General features: G+C 35.4%; 1 long non-coding RNA gene across 2 annotated transcripts in view; it reads left to right on the top strand.

Annotated features, from left to right (window-relative positions):
* The window catches only part of LOC121312942, a 58,274-nt gene that overhangs the window by 6,122 nt on the left and 31,258 nt on the right, over positions 1 to 20,894 (top strand). For both annotated transcript variants that reach the window (XR_005949916.1, XR_005949915.1), the window contains exon 2: positions 16,901 to 17,014. This is a non-coding gene — a long non-coding RNA (uncharacterized LOC121312942). The remainder of the gene's footprint in view (positions 1 to 16,900; positions 17,015 to 20,894) is intronic.

The raw sequence follows: 20,894 nt of genomic DNA, 5'->3' as shown, positions 1-20,894 counted from the left end.
CCCCCCCCCCCTGTCAATGATGGCCCTTTTCTCCTTCTTTCAGACCGTTGACAGCAGCAAGCTAGCAGGACCGCATCTTCGTCTCCCCTGCTCCCAGCTCGGCGAGACCAAGACTCTCTTCCCCAAAAACACACGCTTGCTACATGCAATCAAACTGCCACCATTTGACAAAGAGATCTTATGTGCATAATCAGAAGCGATCGCGATAAAATATTGATCGTTGTATAGCACTTTCTTTTGAAACCGGGATTTTTATTTCTCATTGGCACTTGGCAGGCTACGTCGGATATTGCTGATGCCTCAACGTCTTCATACTAAGGCAAAGGATCCTTTTGTGAGAATGAATCCATTTACAATGCAAATAGAGGCCTGTGAAAAGAATGGATCCACCTACTCTTTCCAGCGTTTCAATTGTAATCTGCAATAAGGGTTTCTTTGTTTAATCTGAATACAATCACATGGAGGTTTGGCTATACCGCTTGTTGAAATCAGCTGAAGAGAGAGAGGGAGAGAGAGAGAGAGAGGGAGAGAGAGAGAGAGAGAGAGAGAGAGGGAGAGGGAGAGAAAAAAAAAGTTGGGGATAAACTTTTAACGACATCGGTCCCTTTTGGAAAAGGGGACAAGCTACAGGATATTTAAAATAGAAATGTTGGGCTTTAATAATTTGAATGAAGAATAAGGACAAGGAAGGAAGCAAGCTGGAAACATTCTGAAAATCGCAGGTTTCTTCCGGCACAATTGAAACGGGACATTTGCGTGGAATACTGTAAAGGATGGGAAGTGGGTTATTATCTTTGGTTATCTAGCTGTATGAGTGTATTGGTTTTCATAAAGCTAGATAACCGAAAGTAAAAACTGCTTCCAGGATCGTCGTGGACCCTTTGGACAACGTTAAAGAGACACGAACGAGAAAAAATCATAAAAAAAAAAAAAAAAAAAAAAGAAAATAAGGTTTGCACTGTTTTTTTTTTCCTCTGGCAAACCGCTTAATTTTTTTTTTTTTTTTAAATAATTTAATAAAACAGCTGTCTGAGAATTATACAGTTTATTTAAATGTATTTCTATTGTAAATTTAAAAGTGTACCACCCTAACGGTACATTTTGAAAAGGTAACATTGTAATTAATGCCCTAGTTTGTTTTGCATGCTTAACATTTGTGCTGTTGTGGTGAATGGGGGGTACAGTATAAATTAAAACATGCAGTCGTACTATAAGGGACTAAGGGTAAAGGCTAAGGTCATCTGTATATATTAAAAAAACAAAAAGATTTCAAGTCACGTGTCTTTTCAAAACCGTCTTATTAGTGTATGCGTCCTGACTTTCCAGAACTCTGATGAATAGAGAACTCAAAGCAAGTTCAGCTAAAAATGGCTATTTTTTTTCCTTCTATTCAAAATTCAAGAACAGATGCTTCCTTCTTCCAAGTGGGTTTCCTTGAGGAATCTAGTGGAGCAGAAAGACGTGATGGAGACGAGATCGCCTCCCCTTGTCAGTGCTCTGTATCTCACTCTGCGCCTCGCATTGGAAATGAATGTGACATTTAATCAGCAACCCACGTGTGCGCCTCTTCTTTACTTTATTATTTTGTTTAGGCATGATCAGCTCTATCCAGGAAACGGCACTGGCATCCCAAACTGAAATAATTAGGACGTATATAGACCTGACAAAAACGGAAAGGGGTGGGGAGTTGTGAGGTCTGCCTTGCTTAATTGATTCTGTTAAACTTGGTGTAGGAGATGTGAACGGCTGGACGCTCCCATTCCCACGCTCGGGGCGAGTGGCAAAGCCATGTCCGGGCCACATATGATAGACAGTCCTGTCATGGAGGAGGGTGGGGATGGCCTGGGTCATGAAAAAAAAAAAAAAAAAAAAAAAAATCAAGTGCACCCAGACTCAAATCTGCATCACTTAAGGTGGAGAAATTGCACGGCCATCAGTGCGGTTTTAAAACAAGGACTTTGTCCTGTTTCCGAGAAAACTTTACCCTTTATCTGTCTGGACAGTGTTTAAGCACAAATACGATGTTATGCATTATATTATTTTATAATAATAATTCGTAATTCTTATAGAATATAATAAATATAATAATAATTACCACTAACTAATGTTGATATAAATATATTTAATATTTTTTTTAATAGTTTTTTTTTTAATTATGTAGTTATTCTTATTGAGAAATACGTTTTTAAAAAAAAAAAAAAAAAAAACTTATAAAACTAGAATACATTTACTTTAACTTTTGCCTTTCATTGACACTGCCGTGTATACAGCATCCTTGCTGTTAATTAAAAAAAAAAAAAAAAAAAAACATTGTTTTTTCTACGCTGATTGTTGAACCTATGGGAAGTCGTTTTCTATAACCAATGCGTTTCTTTCGTCGTACTGTAGCCTATTGTCAGGGATTCGTGTGGTAGATTAAGTCTCTTGCGATACAACTATCTGAATTGACCTCCCCCGTTTCATATTGGTTAATATAGTCGACTAAACGTTCCAAACAAACTAATCGAAACATATAGCCTATAAGCCCATACTCAGTATTTTATATTAAATAAAAGCCATATTGTGCCCTCTTAAGATTTATATTAACAATAACAAAAAAAAAGAGAAAAGAAATGAGGAATTGAAGAATTGAGGAATGTAGTAGAATTAGTTAATTCTATCAGAAGCTGCTGGCCTCAGTCAGAGCAATTAAAAACATGTAATAATACAGCTTCGGCACCGAGAAGATGCTTATCTGCAGTGAAAGCGCACTTGGACTTGTGTCTGTTGACAGGAGTCCACGTGCCAAAGTTTTACTACTGTACTGCACTGTGAAGACACGTGTTTGTTTGCGTTAGGGGCAGTGTTTGGAACAAACAACCTTTCCATTGTAAAGTGGCTGTTAGGCCTCCCGTTCAGTGTCCTATCCCAGTTGTAAAAGCACTGGCTGCTATTTAACTAGGACCTATTGTTTGGCACAATCAACATTTACATTACAAAGTGTGAGTGGCTTTTCCTCTTCTGTTTTCAAGCAGGTTCAATTAAAGCAATAAGATGTTAGATTCCTAAAGGGCAAGGAGCCCATTGTCTAATGGCAACCACTCTGTAAAGTCAAATTAGCTGATTGTTTATTTTGCAGCTATTTACAGACACACTTTGAATTACTCTCTACTCTGTTGTCCTGTAAAGCGCCAGCACTTTAGTACTTAATTAATTCTATGATGTGATTTATGGGAAAATTAAAAAAAAACAAAAAAACAAAAAACAAAGAGAGAATACAATGTAACACGCAGACCTACTGTCCTCGACTAACATAAGTGTTTATATACAGATACAGTATGTAGTGATTGTTTCATATACAATATACTTACTGCGTTTTAATAAAACTATTTAAAAAAATTCTAATACAAATAAATAAACAAAAGTTTGAGATATTATTAAAAAAAAAGGTTGCGCCAAATTAACTGAACCCTAATTAAAAGCATGTTGCAGTAAACAGGTCACGTTAATTACCATCAGAAGACAAATATGCCACAGCTCTAACAAAAAGGTCCTAGTGAAGTTTGTGTTTTGTGTGAGTATGCATGCTAAGCAGTGGGGACCAGAGTCCCCTCTTTTGTAGCAAGGCAGCAGCAGATTGCTATGCAAGGCCAATGTTAAAAAGCAGCAGAATTTAACACCATCTGGATGAAAAGATCTCTTCCCGACTTTCTCACACCGTCAGACAAAACCAGTGTCTCTTGTTCTGAGCTCTTGTCTAGGCAGCCATACAATACCGAGTCATTATACTTTTGCTGAGAGAAAATTTGAGAACACAATATGGGTAACCAGTGAATGACCAAGTTTCATTGTGCCTGCTTAAGTCGATTGAAATCTACGTCTAGCGCTATGAATGGTGTCATTGTTTTCACAACTGGGGCTGTACTAAATGTCAGCATAGTGTAAAGAAAAACTTGAAGTGTGCATATAACTGACCAAATCTCAATCATTATATTTCCCACAGTACTGAAGAACATTATTGCAAGGGCTAACAAAAAAGAGAGATATTTTATTAATCTTTTATTATTTATTGTTGGCTGGAGTTTTTTTTTTTTTTAGATTTAGTGAATTCTCTTATAAATAAATAGTGGTTCCCACAATACAATGGTATACATTAAACTGGTTTAGTTTCTTTATAAACTTGTAGAGCACACACACACGCTCACATAGACACACACACACACACACACACACACACACACACAAGCATATAGGTGTGTATTTTATGATATTAATATGATTTAAAAATATGCTAAATTTTCAATGTTGTGCTGTTAATCAAAGTATACATTACTTGTTTAATTGTTGGATCTATGCACTAAAGCATATAAACATGCAGAGATACATGGAGAGTTCAACAGTATTTACTAGTTGGCTGTTTAGTTGAGCTAACACTGAAGCTATGTATTATTAGCATTCCAAAAAAAAAAAACAGGAGACTACATTTTTGACGTTTTTTTTTTTTTTTTTTTTTTGACAGTGTGTTGTGTGCTGTCTAAAGCTCTTCTTATCTAACTGCAAGAGTAAGTTAGTATCTTTATTTATAAGTGCCTGTCTGTGATGCAACAATGATGCAACCATTCCTGGCAACAAAGCATTTGACACATGTTTTTACAGTGATGTAGTGCATGGATATGGGCATTATTTGGATAGACTATATAGCTTGATATTTAAAATGATTGGTCAAGGAGATATTGTGGTCATCATTGTGGTCTTTATTGGTACTTGCACAGTGAGCTGAATCTTGTGCAGCTTTAATGAAATGAAGAGTCATTTACAAAATGTGTTAAAGTCAGAATTGCAGTTGTTTTGTTATGGGTATGTAGATTTTGTATGTATATGTAGTCTTGATAAAGTCAAGAGGAATTTATATCCAGTATCTGCTGGGAGATACAGTGGCTTCTCCGGGTGACCTTGGAATTTTGGGTTCAAACTGCGTGATGAGAGGAAAAGTTTCCTAACATTGTTCATGCAAAGGTAACTGTTGTATGAAATAAGACACCTTGAAATTACCAATATAGCCTTCTCATTTAAAATATTGAACAGTGGTTTGCTATTATTAGGAATTGTTTCAGAAAACAAGTAGTGTCTGACATTGGGCACATTCCATATGAGTAACATTATTTGACGAGAGAGTAATACACTATCATATTGACTGAAAGACCAAAATTCAGTTCTGCCACTTTTGTAGTGTCTGCACTGGGGCCAGTACTCATAGAACCCCACTGTGTATGTATGGTGTTACACTGTGCATTAAAACCAAAGTAAATGTGTTTTGGCACCTTATTTGGCAGTAACTTTGCAAGATTGTAAAATAAATAAATAAATAACAAGATCATAGTATTTTAAATCATTGGACATGATCCAGTGCTGTTAATCCGGTTTGCCTATTAATGATGATTATCAAGATGCATTTTATTAGGCTAGTTACATAACCCCAATGCATGGGGCAGGCAGCCATACTCTGTAGAACAGGGGCAGTGTGCTCACACTTCATTCCTGCTGGTCAGCTATCACATCAGTAGAGGGATGGATTACAATAAATCAAATGAGCCCGGCAGTTTTGAGGGATGCATTTGACAGACAGTGTTTGCCTTGTGTCAGAGCCTGTGGGGACACTGAACGATACAGAGAGGGACCTGATTTCTAGAATACTCCTTTAATGTTGTTATTTCCTTCTCACTCCCAGCATGTCACACCTGTAGAAAGAGTCGTAGTGTGCATATAAGGTGTAATGACAGAATTTCGTAGGAACCATTCTGAGACGCTTAAGCAGTTGAATGTTATTATTATTATTATTATTATATTATTATTATTATTATTATTATTATTATTATTATTATTATTATTATGATGATGTAACTCTATTTTATATGTGTGCACAGGCATCATAGTTTCTGTATAGGTATTATAGGTGTGTAATTATCCCTGACCTGTTGGTGTGCCCTAAGATATTCAAGATGACTGCAGTTATGGTAACCAAGCACTACTTCTTGATGTGTATTTGCAGGCCTATCTCGCAGGCCTCAGTAATGTGCACTGAGCTGCTCCTCTGATTGCCGTTTCCGCGGTAACAGGAGATGAGCACGAGGGGCGCATGACAGCATCAATAACACGTCAGTAGCGCCTGCAGGTTAGCTGCTTTACCTTTGAAATTATTTTATCAGACTTATATATATATATATATATATATATATATATATATATATATATATATATATATATATATATATATAATAATATATAGATCTGATATAATACTAGTCTGATAAAATAATTTCACCTTGAAATTACCAATATAGCCTTCTCATTTAAAATATTGAACAGTGGTTTGCTATTATTAGGAATTGTTTCAGAAAACAAGTAGTGTCTGACATTGGGCACATTCCATATGAGTAACATTATTTGACGAGAGAGTAATACACTATCATATTGACTGAAAGACCAAAATTCAGTTCTGCCACTTTTGTAGTGTCTGCACTGGGGCCAGTACTCATACTCAAAACTGAACAGTTTTGCTTGTCGCATGGCGTCTGGTGGGTAGCAGTCTCCCTTAAAAATAACAAATTTAATCCGACCACTCCCCCTCCAACTTCCATCAGTACTTGAAAGTAAAGTATATTCTAAAGCTGTTTTTTCTATTAGCACATATTTGAAAATTGTTTACAGTAAAGGGGTGTGGGGGTGGGAGATCATTTTCATTATCTTCTCAAACATGATTCAGGTTGGTCGAAATATAGTTCATTTTTGTTTTGTTTTTTAAATAGCAACCAGTTGGCAACATTACAATGTAGCAAATTATATCAAGACTGTAAATCAACCTTAAAATCAATGCAAAGCCATTTAATAACATCATGCATGGACATTTAAAGTTGTTGTAAGTTCCAGAGAGGATTAAAAAAATGCCATGCTGAGCACTGCTTATGATGATGTCATAATTCTTTTGATTCCAAGGACTGTATTGATTGGCAGCAGCACCCATGTGTAGTCGTGATTGTTTAAATCAAATTGAGAAATAGCTCATAGTTATTACTGTATATCATAGCCATGTAATGAAATCCAGAATGGTGCTCATGACGTTTTTATATGTACATAGTAGAGTATGTTTAACTGATATGTAGTTAGTGTTTTTTAATTAATCCACATGTAAAGCAATCTAATCTGTTGAGTTAGAGTTACCATGTTCTTATTTTTGCAGCAGGGTATTGTTTTTATTTGCAGAATGAGTTCTATTCTGAGACCTTTTAAGCAGTGGCGGTTTTAGGAACATGCAGCCCATGCAATTACTTGGGGCCCCAGACAGCAAGGTGGCCCCTGTTGTCGTGGCTCTGTTACTATTAAAAAAAATAAAATAATAATAATTATATTCACCTTGTCTGCACCAGAATAAATGACTTACTAGCCATTTTACTGTTATTTTAACTATAGCTATAAAGAGAATAAACAACGTGTATGGGGTTTAAAGCCATGTAAGCGTCTGTCAGTATATGCCGTGTAATCATGTCACCCACTATTTATGCTAAAAACGGTAAGACATTTAAAAATGAACTAATTTTGACACTGAAAACAAAGCTGGCTTGCGCATACCATCAGCGCTGCAAACTTGAGGGGATACATGTATAGGTGTTTCACATGGGTAGGGTTTCATGTTTGATTATGCGTTTCATTTGTTTCATTAATGCGTTTCCAGCCAATGTATCATTCTTGAGAAGCCTGACTACATCTACAAGGGAAATTTGCTGGACCTGTATACAAACCTCAGTATAATTGACTTGCGTCTGTTTTTGACTGCCTGTCACCGCAGCGTCAGGGTAAAGAAGCTTTTCTTGCCTGAACATGAAATTAATAATAAAAAATAAAAATAAAAATAATTACTTTCTACAGTGTTGCAGGAAAATTTCGCTGGACTAGAGCAGATATCGATCATGCACCACATTTAGTCAAAAACAGGATTATTCATCTTTAATTGCAGACTTGGTCGCTGCGAAAGCATGAAAGGTTAATTTGTAACTGTGTTTCTTGGAATTTTTTTGCCATTGCTGTAGTAGAATGCAATTCATTTAATAGTGTCATAATTGCCCTGTTTGAAAATGATGGTATCGTAATGCAGTATTACTGGTAACAATAGGGAATAGGCACGTACATGATGCATAAGACAGTTTTAAGAACATATTAATTTAAAAACACATATGCACAAGAGGTGGCTATTCGGCATATTAATTCTCATCTGGGTTCCTTGTTGTTCCTAGAACTTTGGCTAGTCAGTACTAAATGACAGCAAAAATGTGGCTTGGTAAACCATTTCATTCCCTCTCCACTCTCTGTGGCTTAGATGAAATCCAAATTGTGTTGGCACAATGGCTGGCATAAAGTAAAGCTTTGGTCCAGGTCTGTGTACTGCGCTTAAAATAAGACACTGGGGGAGTTTCCATGTGTGTTGTAATTTTACTCGAGACATTGTGCTCGAGCCAAATGAAAAATGGCCCTATACGTTAAGGGTTTCCATTGGCTCAGTTTATTCACGAGAAGACCCTCTTCTCACCTGATGTCATGCAGACGAAGGGGAAAGGAGGAGGTCGATCTGCGATATGCGTGGAGTTCTCATGCTGGTTCACAGACAGCTCGGGAAAGTGTGGTTTCCTTGCACATAGAACAGGTACAAGAGAGGATCTCACCTGGAAATCCATGGTTGTGAGTGACATCTTGTTTGAGTGAAACTGGTTAAAGCACAGTATTAAGCTCATGTAATAAAGCTGTGACTGTAAATGCCCCGTGCCTAGTTGTTTAATAATGTATTTTACTGTAGTCCATTGGTGGGATGGCATGTCGCTAGTGCTGAATAATATTTAAACTAATTTATTACACGACTTATTAATTAAAGAAAAAAGGAATAATGAACCCGGAGGTATATAATGAAACTGTCCACCCCAGCTATTGCAGATCACCATGGCTGAAACCGGTGATGTTAAAGACACAGAAAGAGCTCATTAACATTTTCACGTGAATTGCACGTTTCCCTTTGAAAGTGGGCGTGGATTTCCCTATGTCATGCTCTCTAGTAAATGAGATTTACCCTGTCCCTCTCTGCGGCCTCCAACCTGATCCTCTTGAGCTGTTCTCCCAAACATGCTCATGCATCGCCATTTCACGTGTGAATAAGCTCTCATGGAAACCCCCCCATGTAGAGTGTGTTTGTCAGTATATTTGTAGAATGCAATGTGTTACAGTAGGTCTACTCTTAACAATTTAGCTGTCCAAATATTTTAAGATTGTAAAACATTTAACATGCATTGTGTCTTTTCACCTTTCCAAGGTGGTTATTTCAATTTGTGTTGTAAACTGAGTGAAAATAATATCAAATAAAGAGATGCTTTAAACATAATTTATTTTAACATTTTATTTAGCTGATAAATTAACTTAAAATGATTGAACATACTGCAGAACATTTCAGATTCACATCCTTCCCACTGTTTCCATATACACTATAACTAAAATAATGTGTTGTTTATGGGCTTTACCAAATCATGATTACTGTTGGTAAATAATTGTTTTAATCGGGAAAGACACATATATTATTAATAGTATATTTCACTTGTATGGTACACCCTTTTGCAGCTTGGACTTGTCTATTTAAGCTATATATATATATATATATATATATATATATATATATATATATATATATATATATATATATATATATATATATATATATATTTTTTTTTTTTTTTTTTTTTTAAATACAGCTACTTTAATGTGGGAACCTTAGCAAAATATATTAACTAAAAAAATCCCTGCTGTTTGTCTTACTGATAATTGCTAATTACTCTTTACATACATGTATGATGCATGCATTTTTATGTGTTGTACACCAAGTGAGATTGCTGCTATAGAAAAGACCCATGCACAATCGTTGAATAATACAGGCCCACTTAGCATGCAGCCACTGTATTAGTTATATTTGTGGTGTGTTACTGTAGTTTCCTTTCTAGCTCAGCTCTGCTTAGTAGAAATAAATACAGCTGACACTCACAGTGCAGGAGCACTTGCAAAACCAACAAGCAGAGAAAATGGTGTTTTCATTTGTTGCTGTAGAATGAAATGTTACTTTTCCCAATGATACAGAAACTAACAGTAGTTTGGTTGATTACTCTTTAAGGTTAAACACCTTGATTAGTAGCATATTTCAATAACTGCTGACATCCTCTTGCAGTGTTTCCAAGAAGGAAATGTAGCATGGTGTTGCAACCTTTTTTATTATTGGGTCTATATTTTTCAATATGATGTTGATCCATTTACTGCATACAGTTATTTTTCAAGATGTCAAAGAGGTGTGTTTACAAATGACTGAATCTGTGTAAAAATAAAAAAAAGAAATCTACAAATCTGAAAAATTAGATCGGCACACCTATTCGCTATGTCTGTAATGCTACACATAAATACTATGACTCAACGATTAAATAATGCGCATGAGTGACAGCCTAATAAATTCTGGTGTTTAAAACATGACGTTAATTTAATATTAAAGTGCTTTAAAATAAGATATGTGGAGTTAAACCATATTTAGTTTCTGGAGTGAACCTTCTCATTTTACGCGTAGATTTGAAATAATGTGTTGAAAGCAACTCTGAACAGAAGTACATGAAATACAAATCAAATCCCTGGTACTTCAATACCTTCCACATTTAGTGCATTAGCAGTATATTTAAGCCCCTAATGTATTACTACTTTAAACAGGTGCTTTTTTTATCATTGCAGTCCGCTGAATGTTGATTCTGTAAATTATCTTCTGATAAAACAAATGCATCTAAATAATATAGCACAGATTACTTAATTATTCAAATTAAAATAACTGTAGGAACAGACCTTTTTTATTTGGCCTCAATTTTTCATACGTTGGGTAAAGTTTAAAATCCTGCATTATTTTGGTTAATTTTTTAGCTATTTGTAATAAATATATTAATAAAGAAACAAAAATAAGGCTATTTTTACAAATCTGTAAGTGTTTTAGCTACATTTTTATTGTATATTATTACATGCTATGATGTATGATTTAAGAAATAAAGTCAGAATATGTATTTTTCTCACCAAGAAAACTATTTACAATAACAGTTGTATGGTTGCACATCATTAAAATGTTTAATTTGTAAGATTTAAACATTTTAATGTTTATGCTTATGATGTAAACAAAGCACAATATTATTGTGGTAAAATGACCAATAACCTTTTATTATGCATGCAAAGTGACATGTAAATGCTTGAGTATAATTCCCATAAAACAGAATGAATCACCACGGACATAAATTGGATGGTTTTATGCCGCATTAGAAGTGCATTTTAAAGCTTAATACAAAACCAAATGAAACAACATTTAAAATCATGACATAATTATATACATATGTTGTGAATACAATATATACTTATTTTATTTAACAAAGCACACTATTTCATGACCTCATTGTTTTCCAAAGCCGCACCTCAGCAAGCAATTAAATAATGAACAAGAGATGGATGGCAAAAAATTTACAAGGGCATATTTATTGTAGCATGTACAGTAAGCCCCATTTGTTGCATTAGCATTTTGCCATTTTATGCAAATGTGAAGGGGAAATGACTCCTGCATATATTTTGTATGCATCAGCGATAACTCCTGACATCCTTATTATAAAGAAGTAATTAAAAATTCATTAGAAAACTAGACTGGTACTGCAACATGGCTCGAACTGCAATGTTTTGCTTACAGAAGTAGCATTCTGATCATAGTGCCACCATTTCATGACCATGGATGTGATGAATGAGAGGGTAGACTTAAAATGTCTGCTGGCACACATCGCTGGGTTTATGTGTCACTAAACAATGAATAGGCACAGCCTTGAATACCAATTATTTAATTAGCACATTTGCCAGTCATGCATACCAAGTAGAGCATTTGCATGCATACTTCTCGCCATTATTATCATGTATATATTCTGCTCTTGGCATCCTTTACTATAACAGTCGGATACTTTGTTCGAATGCTTTTTAAGGGTGTCTGAAAAATAGTAATAGTGTAATTTTTTTAATAAAATGTCATCTATTAACGCAAAGAGACAATACATAGAAACAGATTAGTTATTTATGGTTCATTTTCATAATAATAGAGATTATGTATTGACTTCAAAATAACACATTTGCAGAGTTTTGACTCTCAATTATTTTAATATATATTGCTATGTTTTAAATGTGCATTTATTTGTTCTACATACATTCACACTGGATAACTTAAAAAGTGTCAAATAAACATAGCATGCATATCAAGAGCAGCGTTTGCCAGGTACCTGATTTCATAGAACAGTCTGACAATAGAATTGTCTTCACAGGAAGGTAAAAAAATAAGCAATTATTAAACTCAGCTTGAGTACAACCATTACATTATCTACCCCTACTCATAAAAAATGCTGTCTTTTTTAAGGAAGTATAGATTTGTAAATGTAGTCTCAAGCAGTATTATATGTTCAGGTGTCTTTTGACTAGGTTACATTTATTATCCACAAAAATATATAGTAATATATGTATTCTTGCTAAATGATTAGCCAGTGATTCCTTATAAGGGTGAGCTGCTGATTTCAGATTTCACTGATGTGCTCTTGTCAGCATTTCTTATAAGGGTGAGTGCTGATTTCAGATTTGAGATTTCACTAATGTGCTCTTGTCAGCATTTCTTATAAGGGTGAGCTGCTGATTTCAGATTTGAGATTTCACTGATGTGCTCATGTCAGCATTTCTTATAAGGGTGAGCTGCTGATTTAAATGCTGATTGAAATGCTCTGTGAAAAGGCTGCCTTCTCTTTCAGCCTCTGTGCATAGGGTTTTTTTCTTCTTCAAATATTGTGTAATTGTACCCAGAATTAATCTCATTAAGTAAAGAGCATTTCAAATGTAAATAACTAAACATGGCATTTTTGTATACATAAAGTGACCTGACACACACAATGGGTAAACTTGATTAAAAAATATAATGTAAAAATATATAAATAATGTTATGATTGGTTATTCTGCTTTTTGTTGCATTCTCAATTCTAAAGGTGCCGTGGGTATCAAAAGTGGTGAGGGTGTGATTTCAGTTTCAGAACCAGTTTTCCAGAGGACCTTCGCTGGTGCATACACCATATTGAATTGCTTTAAATACCTGCTGGAGGATAAAGCCAGTAAGCGCTCTCGTGGGTTCATGTTTTATTTTATCTTTCGGTCTGGACAGTGAAACAGTTGCAGCAGACACAAGCATGTGACGTCACGAAATTTCTCTTTTAGGTGCCGGATTGTGCATATTTAAAATACAGACCCTTCAAAGACAGGGTTCTGCCTTTTTCTTTAGAAAGCACTACTTACATATTAGTGGGCTTAACAGATACAGTATACTGTACCTGTACTACTCAGATACAGTATACTGTACCTGTACTACTCAGATGCAGTATACTGTACCTGTACTACTCAGATACAGTATACTGTACCTGTACTACTCAGACACAGTATACTGTACCTGCACTACTCAGATACAGTATACTGTACCTGTACTACTCAGATGCAGTATACTGTACCTGTACTACTCAGATACAGTATCTACTCAGATGCAGTATACTGTACCTGTACTACTCAGATACAGTATACTGTACCTGTACTACTCAGATGCAGTATACTGCACCTGTACTACTCAGATGCAGTATACTGTACCTGTACTACTCCAGCTCTGACTGATATGCAACCCTCTGGGCTTTATTTAAAAAAAAAGTTTCCATATTTATAAATTTAGTTTTTAAGTCAAGTAAGGCACTGGTATTAGTTGATCTGTGTTAAACACATGATTCTGATTTTAAGATTCTTTTGGGGATGACTAGGAAATAAATTGGTCACAAGCTCTTTAATTTATGACACATTTCTGGTGACACATTTTAGCCACTATCGAACCTAAATATAGTGTGCTACTGAGCAGTTAGGAGACAAACTCTTTGCCTTACTATCTTATGATTAAATTTAAAAGCTCTATCACCATTTTTACTACTTTCCCCTATCCTTAACTGACAACATTGATGTTGATGAATGTGGTTCCTTTACTGTTAATATATTAGATATCTGGGTAGTTTTGGCTTTATGCATTAAAACAAAATTAAATAACATGCACGTGCCGGAAAACAAAAGGTACTGACATTTTATTTAATTATTTGCTGTTTTTTTGTTGTTGTTTTCCTTTTTTTTTTTTTTTTTTTTTTTTTTTTTTTTTTTTACTGTTTTCCAATAAACTTTTAAAGTAATCAGATTTACTTGTATTCTCATTTTTTCTGTCTTTATTTAGTTCTTTCCACTGGGACCATTCTCCAAATTACACAGCACAAGCTTAGTCTTAAAACATGAACCAGTCACTTGTAATATTCTTTATCATACTGAGGACATCAGGGAGGCCTGCCCATAGCGTTTTATTTAGACACACTGGGTACCATAATTAAACAATATAAACATATCGTCAAATGATGTAAAAAGAAAAATGGAATGAAAATTCAAAATACCATATCAATCTCCATTCCTGCGACCTTAATTATAATTATACGGTTTTATGAATATAATGTTCCACACAGTGGCACTGGACATCTTTGAGAGTTAACTGCAAAGTTCAGATAGAATGGTATGCAATCATAAGATGTCAGGTTCCTGGTGTTTTCTCAACGATTGGGCGAGATCCTCCATATTTAACCAGTTTAACCACTGCTATGGAGGCCAGATTTGACAAATTACTGAACATCCATTCAGCGGGGTAAGATGTCATTATTACCTGTCCATTTGCAAGATCTGCCCATCTAGCTAGCTGTTGCAACAAACAACTGTGTGCATTCCAGCCCATCTTCTGCCGTACCTGCAGTTTAATGTCGTTTAACCTTTCAGACATTCAAATTGTGTCTGTCAGGTTGTTCATCAGTTGCTTTTGTTAATTGTTCTTTTTTTGTGCATTGTACTGGGTATTTATTCTAAGCAGGTTTGCTCTGGTCAGTTAGCAAGGTCTCACTCTTAAACCCTGCTGGTGCATGACTGATCTTAACAAGGTGTGTTTCTTTCAGTCTTACATAGCAGTAAAGGTCTACTAGCAGGGGATCTGCCGTAAACAGAAATAGAGAACTTACATTTTCTATTAACTTTCTCCAGGTGCATAGTGCAATATAAGAAAGTTGATTAGCAGCTCTTTGACTATTGTCATTAAATATTCAGTATTTTAATTTATTTTTAAATGTTAATTTATAAACAGTATCAAGCTTGTAGTCTGTTTCAAAGAGAATTCAGCTGCCAGGTTTTACATCAGCATACAGGTCCTGGTGTCAGACCCTCCTTCATGTAATGAGACCTGACATTTAGCAGGTTCAGGAACTTTCTTTTTTTCCCCATTTGGTTGCAATCTCTGTAATCATACCTATTTATACACTACAGTTGAACATTACATATTGTGAAGCACTGTTCAATGTATCCATTCACAACAGCAGTTCAGCAGATTTTACTGTGAAGTACAGTTACTGCTTGCAGCATTTTTGTAGTTTATTTTGTTGTAAACTGAAAAAAAAGGCTTTAAAGTACGTGCAGGGGCTGGGCAAAATAATAGAAACCACGACCATAATATCATTAGTAAAGTATAGAGACACTGAGCAGCCAGCATGGCACTGACATGGTGAATCAAGGTGATTGAATTGTTGTGATGCTCACTGTGACAGGTACAGTACATGCAGTTGTTCTATATTACAGAATACATGCTATTTTAATAACATTAATAAGCTGTGTAAGGCAAAGTACAAGCTTCATGCTGTCTATGTGATGTTTCCATTGTTGTTTCCTCCAGCCCCTGTATGTTCCTTCTGTAATAACTGAGTAAAACAATAGTTTGAACTATAACTTCATTTACAGCATATTAAATCAAGCCTTATTAATTAGAATGCATCCTAGAATTGCTCAACCTTGAGTCCTTATTTAAGAAGGCTTATTACATTATGTGAGCCTGGTTCAGAAATTGACTTAAGCATTTTGTTATCTGTTAGAAATACACTTTATGCAAGTTCCCACAGTGCAGATTGCATGGTAATCAAATTAGACTCTGCTGGAACGTGCTTTTTAGTTGGCAGTAATGGTGCGCTCATGATATCAAACTTCTCACTTGAGACGATCTCATTTCGCTAGACTTCACCTTTCACCTACAAGAAAGAGACTGACATCGAAACAGGCTACTGCCAACAAATAAAAAGGGTTTGGCTTGACGACAAAAACAAACAAAAAAAAACGGGAAGACTTTTCACAAAAGAGGACCCAAAACTGGAACTTAACTGCCCTCTATCCTTTTAGAAGGTGAACTTTGAGGGTCAAGGGTTAAGTGTCAAATTAGGCCACATTCATGAAGCATTAGCAGGCTGGTTAATTCGTAAGACCATTTGGCAGAGACAGAATAATGCCTGCTTACTCTTGCAGTATGTGATCCACATACTAGTTTCAGTTCCTGGACACCTATTTGCAATACCTTAATGACTTTAAATATTGCATTTTTATAGAGCTTTTAAAAAAACGAGTGCAATTGTAATTCCTTGTTGACCTGAGCTTACCAGGACTAAGGTAGAGCATTGTCAATCCACATTATGTCCCTCTGCCACCTTTGAAACAAATTTCCAAACTAGTGGAAACGAACATATCGCACAAACATCCAGTCAATAGTCTTTTTATTTTTAACACACATTACATATCGTGCCTCTGGAAAGTTTGATTGAATGCCAGGGAAATAATGCAGGAGCTCTATATTCTTTTTTCAATTGAATCCTCTATTTTATTGAGACATTGTATCACTTTTCCCTGACGCCATTTTCTATAATGTTTTGTGTTGCAGAGTTTTGAAGAGATGACCGTTGCTTACTATCCACTGTAAAAGAATGGCAAAATTGACCTGTTCAGAATTATTCCCGGAATTAGATCAGCATGAGGTCCCCTCTGCCAATCCAAGGTAATCCTGCTGAGAGGCAAGAAATCCAAAATGATGTGTGCCCAGCTGCCTGTCCTCTGTGTCAGGTCTTGCAGAGATTCTGTGCGCCTGCAGCCAAGACAGGCTGGAGAATGGGTAAAGGTGTCAATCCTCCACAAGACACAATAAACACAGAACTATGTTTGGAGGGGTGTTTAGTCAACTGACCCACAGGCAGTATTAAAACTGAACTGCCAGCAGGCAGTTTTAGAACTTTTATAGTCAGTTTTATAAGGAAAACTTGAATTGTATTTTATTATTTAATAATAATATAATAATAATAATAATAATAATAATAATAATAATAATAATAATAATAATAATAATAATAATAATAATTGCATTTTAAACATCACACATTAACTATTTCCACCTTCTAATTTTAAAAATAGCAATAGTATGTCTAGTGTTTAATCTAAGGTATTCATGAATAGAATATGGCCTGTTCCATCCTTATGTTGTTATATTTGCAAAACAACCCTGGATACTATTCCTGTAATATATTTAAGAGCTAATTATGCTGGGACAGAATTACATAAAAGGAGCCATTTTTAAAATCTCAGGACCTACTAATTGAATTCTGCAGTACAGTACTGCTAGCAAATTAGCTTTCTGTTGTTTCAACAAGGCATACTTCTTATTATATCAAAGGTATAACCCCCCCCCCCCCCATATCTTAGTTTAGCTACTAATTAAATAGCTTGAGACATCTCTGAAAGTACAAAACTGAGAGTCACTCAGTGGTAGAGTACTGTAACTGTTTCAATGAAGAAAGAACCCACTGCAGCTGGAGATAAACCAGGAAAGATGTCAAAGGAAGTGTAGAGGATTCTAAAGGGTGCAAACCAACATGGAAGAGTGATCAGCTCCATGCACAGCGATAAAATATTCTGTGAAAAATAGTACTGAATGCAATAGGGCAGGATCTTAAAACCTCTGGGACTACACATTCAATCAGAATTTAGCATGCAGCATCATCCTGGAAGAAACAGTTACAAGTACAGTATGCATGTAATGGTGTAAGCACAGAAATATTTCTGCACGTTTCAACAACAGAATTATTCTTCATATTTCATCTGTTCCTGTGTCAAATCTGACGCTCAATTCAAATGCCCCACCTACTTCAAAATAGTTATCTCCACAAACAAAAGACAGTGGGGAAAAAAAACTGAACATTTTAAGAAATGAAATTCCATGCATGTTTAAAAACAGGATACACATGGATTGGTGGTAGAATACCTAGATATAATCTGCTTCTCAGGAAAGCATATATAACTTAATCCTGTGTAAAATGCTTGTATTCCTTCACTAAATATTTTGTATGTTCCAGGCTCCAGACTGCAATGTATTGTCTGTTTGTACTGCATATATCAAATGGCTATTATAGATCCAGGACAAACCTCAAATACAGTGCTTGATCAGTAGAGTATGGATATACTTTGATAGGGTTTACTCTACTATTTAATTAACTCCTATTTTTTTTTTTTTTATTCCATATTAAGCGTAATAAAATTAGAACAAACAACTTGAATTCTCAAGATGCCTTGAACGATGTTGCTTAAGTGTTTTGGTTTTAGTTTGATTTTAATCAGTCAGATGTTTTTCTCTTTTGACTAAATTAAATATTTTACGCTTTGAAGATGTGTCTCAGAGTTGCTATGGAGTCATCTAGATAAACACAAGCACATGGGAAATCCCAGGGTATAAAAAAACATAAAAACAAAAAACATTGTTTGAATAAATTGTCAGTAATTGTGTAAGAGTAAAACAGATCTGCTTGGTCCAAGAAATTGTAATGTAAATCTTTGCTGCACACACACACACACACACACACACACACACACACACACTGAGATACACACACACACACTGAGATACACACACACACACACACACACACTCACATATACACACACACACACACACACACACACACACACACACACACACACACACACACACTCACGCAAGCACACACGCAAGCAGGCACGCACATACACATGCACACATACAGGCACACACACACTCACGCAAGCACATATGCAAGTACGCACGCCACACACAGACACACACAAACACACAGATACACGCAGGCACACACACACACACTCACGTACACACACGCACACACACTCACGGAAACACAAACGCAAGCATGCACGGACACGCAAGCACGCACGCACACACACAGACACACACACACACACACACACACACACACAAACGCACAATATAGGCTGTGCCATGCATGCATACTATACTTTAAATCCCCACTCTATTAATATTTAACTACTGCGTGTCTATTTATTAACACAATAATGCATCAAAATACTAAATATATGTGCATATTATCCAAAGGATAGGAGGAGCGTTGGTCCATCTTTCTTTTAGATGGCATTGAAAGTGCAGCATGCACAGGAAAGAGTTACAAGTCTTAAAATGGATGCCAGCAAGATTGTTTTTAGGCCCAGTGTAATTAGACATCATTTAAAACTGCATCTTGCTATTAAAATGTTATATATTCATAAATTAGATTAGCGTAACAGTTCTGAAAAATGAAGACCCCTCCCCATCAAAGAACCCATGCTGAAAACCCAACGAAAGCAGGCAGACTGCTTCTCTTCTCTGTGCTGCACAGATAGTACCAATAGTACCCTTTAACACTTTCTACAGGTGCTGCTTTTAATAGAACAAAGGTGACAATTTATTTCCCATGCTTACTGGGATTCATTTGAACAACAACTTCCAATAAAACCAAATTGGTTGGTGATTCTTTTTTTAAGCACCATAATCCACTAAGGAATAAACTGAGATTATGAAAGTGAAACAAAAACCAGTGGGCCTCCCTTTTTCCATTAGCAAAATATTTTGCATTCAGGTCTCGTAATAATAAAAGGTTAGGTTGGTGTGGTCATTTAGATTAGACACACTGAAACCTGTATTAAAAGCTTTTTAAAATAACCAGTTCTGCAGATCAGAATGCCTGCTGCTTGTAGTGTAGTCTGTGTTGCTGCTTAATGCTTATTTAATAAAAATGTTTTAATATATGTTTTGAGTAAATATTAAATTATTATTAATTTATCAAAATAACCTTTATTGTCAGGTAACATTATCTGTTAATATGTGGTTCGTAGAAACATAACATAGCAGTTGCCGAGCGCAGCTCAGAAATAATGTTTTCCCTCCAGTGGCATTGTTCTATTATTTACATATGTGCAATTTAAATATGAGCTGTGCCTTTATTTTAGGATGAGACACTGGCCTGATGATTCACTACTCATAATTATAAATAGACAGCACCTCATCGGAACTTCTCTTCCTCCTTCAACTTCCCTTTTTTATTTAACTAGTGGAAAAAAAAATAATTAATTGGCCTAGCACTGACGATAATCTTTAATGGTACAGACCGCTGAAGACAGAAGAACAAATAACACTGTCATGGTGTTTTCTATAGCATATACATTAAAGAAAACAAAAATGTATACAGGAATGATAAGAATGTATTTGATTTTGTAATGCTTTGAAAAGATACATTAGCAGACATTTGCTGTTCTGAAAGTCAAAATGTAAAAAAAAAAAAAAATAGCTTCTGACAATAGGAAGTTTAATTTATTATTAACAATAGGTAGTACAATATTAGGAAGCTGTTTCTTGTGTTTGTGTCGCGCTGTTTCTTATAATCATACAGAATATTACCACCCTATATCAAGAAGAGGTTCTTTTTATTCAATGACTGAATCTATCTGACAATGAAATGCAGCTTATTACTGTGTACTGTAGATTCCTCAAGCATCATTCTTTTCATGGTGTTTCACATCCTGAGGACAAAGGCCATGTGCATAATGAAATCATACAAATGAAT

This window comes from Polyodon spathula, chromosome 1 (assembly GCF_017654505.1).
Source record: "Polyodon spathula isolate WHYD16114869_AA chromosome 1, ASM1765450v1, whole genome shotgun sequence".
NCBI lineage: Eukaryota > Metazoa > Chordata > Actinopteri > Acipenseriformes > Polyodontidae > Polyodon > Polyodon spathula.
Note: the sequence above shows the minus strand (reverse complement) of the source record. Positions and strands in the feature narration are given on the sequence as shown.